Here is a 3,953-nt window from a genome sequence, read left to right as displayed (position 1 = left end):
ATATTAATTATCGTCTCAAAAGAAAAATAAATAAATAAAAATAAAAAATATGGTTAGTTTGTTTGTCGGTTTTGACCGAGTAGGAGGAGGGAGGTATACTTGGTTTGGGTGTTATCTATACTACCTAGATATTTTAGTTATTTAATTAATATATGCAAGTTCGTAGAACCTTCCTACCACCTACCTTGCTATTATATATACTAAACGCATGCCTCACCATCACTTTTTATTCCACATCAAAAACACAAACCTATAACTTAAGAGAAAGAGAGTAATCTTTGTGAGACAACTTTAAGACGGAGTTTCCACTTCGCATTAAATTTAATTATGGCAAGTTATCTAATCGCTTTACATCAATTATTTACGTTTGACCAAGGTCTTGACCGCTGCCGTTGACTCAAACGTGATTGGCGTGGCCTGTTTGACAAATAGGTTGACCACTGTCGGTTGGCCGTGTATGGGGGTGCCGTTTGGGGGGTGATTTTGGGTGTTTATATGAGTAGTTTAAATTTTCATTTAATTAATAAGAGTAGTTTATATTTGTATAGAATCTAATTGTTGTTTAGGTGGTGAATTTGGGGAAGAAACTTTCTAGTAGCTTAATTGATTGAATTTTGAAGATTTGTTAAGGTTAAGGTATCTAGTCAACTATACGTACTTGTTAAATTAATTACTTGATGAATTTCTTATAAGATGGATTATTATTACATTGTTGTCGTAAGACGGATTATTATTGCATTGTTGTTGTAAGATAGTTTTCCACCATGAGTTATTATTTTAATTGTTGTCCTATGAGCATATTATATTTATGTTAGTATCATTGCTGGGTTTGTTCTCTATTTCATTGGCATCTTTGGAAGAGGTTGGTATTGTGATTATGATTATTGGTCGGCCAGGCACGGGGATGTGGAAGTATCGTGGACCTACACGATTGTGGTCGGCCAGGCACGATGATGTTGGAGTGACTGTGGACCTAAACGATGTTTGAGATGATTGGGTGAGCCGTGTGTCACGGCTATGAGGCGTGCGTTTTATGTTATTATCTTTTCTGTTGCAGGTTTTATTATATCTACTTTATTGTTGTTTAGTTATCCTACTCTAATGGTTGACGTGTGTTTGTTGTTGTGTCAAAATAAAATGATGCCTGTTTTAATTGATGGCGTCCTGTGGTGAACCATTTAATATTTCCGGTTAAATGGGGAGCAGATTAAATTACAGGTTAGATTTAGTAGATTGCTGATGGCTGGATGCTTGGGTTGGGACGCAAGATGACTTGTCACTGATAAGTAGTAATTTAGTGCCGTCTTACCATGCTTTTATCTTATATTTGACTCGATTTTGTGTACTTATATGACTAAATAGCTCATTTATTAGTTTTATTAGTTAAATTAGTATTTAATAATTTGATTCTATTTATCGCGAATAAATATATTTATAACTCGTTTTATTTATTAATTAGTAATTATTAATTTTAATTATAAATAATAGGAATAATGTCATATTTCGAGAATTAGTTACTGCTTTTATTTATTAAATATTTGTAGGTACCGAGCAAGTGAAAGCGGTTCAAGGCGGAGTCAAATGGTAAATAAATGAAGACGGGTCAAGGAAAGTCAAAGGAAATAAGGCGTTATAAAACAAGAAGGGAAGTCATCCATTTGACTTGCATCTCTCTCATGAATCGCCAACAATGCAAGTATACCATCTATGCTTCCTCAATTGTAGGGAACTCGAGTTGAACTCGAAACAGAATCCCGACTCCTGAACTCACCACACCTGCTCCTTTCGCAATCAGTCATCATCGTCACTCCAATTCTAACCTCCATAACCACCGTGACCAACATCAGACTACCATTTTTTTTGTTCGCCGAAAACCCGTCATCAACCTCACATACACCACCAGACTCACCACCTACATCATCACTACAACAAGCCACGATGTAGCCACTTGCAGAAACAAATCACTCCCGCCTTCAATTGAACAAGTGATGTGACCATTATTTGCGCACATTTGGTCCCCTAATTGAGCGTATTTTGCATACTATTATAGCATTTCATAGCCATTTTATCCGTCAAAACCTTCCTATTTTCTTTTCTATCGCATTCTATATGTTTTGTAGGAAAGAAGATAATAAGGCGGAAATTCCCGTCTTTCGTGCGTATTCGGAAGCTATTTGACGATATTTGATGGACTAGTATGAGGAGAAAGCAAGAACTAAAGACCAAGCCTACAAGAATAAAAATGGAAGTGACGGAAAGAGAAGAATAGAAGAGAAAACGAGAACTGCAGTCCAACCCGTGCGGATTCTCTGGAATCCGGCCGTCCCCAATGTACAGAATCCGTGCGTCTTCACCCCAATCCGCCCGTTTTCCCCTTCACCAATCCGCCCGTCCCGACATCAATCCGCCCGGATTCCAGCCCAGCACATTTTCGTCTTCTTCAAGCTTCGAAGAGAGAAGCCCTTCCTTCAAGAAATACCGGCTTCTCTCTGCTCAATCTAAAAAGTGTAATTACTAGTTTAGCCTTTAGTTAACCCTAATGCATCCACCTAATTTCCACTATAAATACCCCACTTGTAAATAACAAAAGGGGGACCTTTAATCAAGTTTTTATTAGGGGATCCTTTTATCAAGCTCTCTTATTAGAAATTCCTCTTAGATTAGATTAGGAGTAGATTAGAATAGATTACTCTTTAATCTTTCCACAAATTACACATTAATCTTTCCATAATTATTGTTCAAGTTTATTGTTCAAGTTTGTTACTTTTGGGTAATTGAAGATTATTGGGTTGTTATTGGAGGATTGACAACCCTTCATCAATCAATCAAGTTTCTTCTATTATTCTTTGCTTTATTATTTGGATCATCTCAAGTTTGGTATAATTCCTTTACTCTTTAATCTTTATTGTTCATTTCTTCATTCCATTATCATGTTTATACTTGTTGTTATGTTTGACACCATTAATGACATGTTTTCCATGATAATGAGTGAGTAGTCTCTTAGCTAGGATTAGTGGGTAATTAGGAGAAACAAATATGGGATTGATTAATGCTTAATCTAATATGTTTTCATAATCAAATTGCTTGCTTGTTGTGATGTCAACTTTATGCACATGTTATGTTTGATGAAATGCTAAGCCTATGAATCCTTGCATTTACAACCATCTCTTATCTACTCAACTTGACTTGTAAGATATAAACCAACTCGAGTCTTGTTAGACCATGCATAGAAGTAGAATAGGAGGAAAGTAAGTCGACTTGTAGGTGTTGTACAATCTAATCGATTCGGCTCCGGGACCCAACTCTTCCTATGAACCGTAAGACATAAACCAACTCGGTTACTCCACAACATTAATCGCTTGCAACTTTGTAAACATGTTTGTATGATCAACACCATGAATCCCCTATGACCCCATGATATCCTAGCACTTTTAATCATTTATTTACATTTCTTAGTTCATTGTTTATTTTACTTTATTGCTTGCATTAGTCTAGACACAACTACAAACCCAACTAAATTGTGACACTAGCATAAATTAAGATAGATAGACTTAGAACCCAAATCACACCGTCCCATGGATCGACCTCGACTTACCGCTAACTAGTTGTTTGTTGAGTATTATAAATGTGTTTGATTGGATGAGTGACGACATCAACCGGATCAAAATGGCGCCGTTGCCAGGGACGGTGCTATGTGATTAAGTTCTTACTTGTTTGTCTATTTTGATTTTGCTTTCACCTTGAGGAACTTGTTCCTCAAGGATTGTTCTTACCGTTTTTGTGTAGTTTCCATGCTTGTAGTTGTTTCCTTGTCTTAGCTATGATGGCTCAAGACTTTACATATGGAGTATGTGGTGGATCTTTTGAGTGTGATTATGGGTATGGGGAGTTTGAGAAGAAAGTCAACATAAACCTACCTTACTATTTGTACAATGAAAATCCTAACTACTACC

The 3,953-nt window shown here is 36.4% G+C and overlaps 1 long non-coding RNA gene across 1 annotated transcript; it reads left to right on the top strand.

Annotated features, from left to right (window-relative positions):
• The first annotated feature begins 243 nt into the window (after positions 1-243).
• LOC141605527 (uncharacterized) lies at positions 244-2,731 on the top strand. The gene is made up of 2 exons (XR_012526384.1): positions 244-997; positions 1,545-2,731. It is a non-coding gene; the product is annotated as an uncharacterized LOC141605527 (long non-coding RNA).
• Positions 2,732-3,953: the final 1,222 nt, after the last annotated feature.

Source organism: Silene latifolia, chromosome 1 (genome assembly GCF_048544455.1).
Source record: "Silene latifolia isolate original U9 population chromosome 1, ASM4854445v1, whole genome shotgun sequence".
Lineage (NCBI taxonomy): Eukaryota > Viridiplantae > Streptophyta > Magnoliopsida > Caryophyllales > Caryophyllaceae > Silene > Silene latifolia.
Note: the sequence above shows the minus strand (reverse complement) of the source record. Positions and strands in the feature narration are given on the sequence as shown.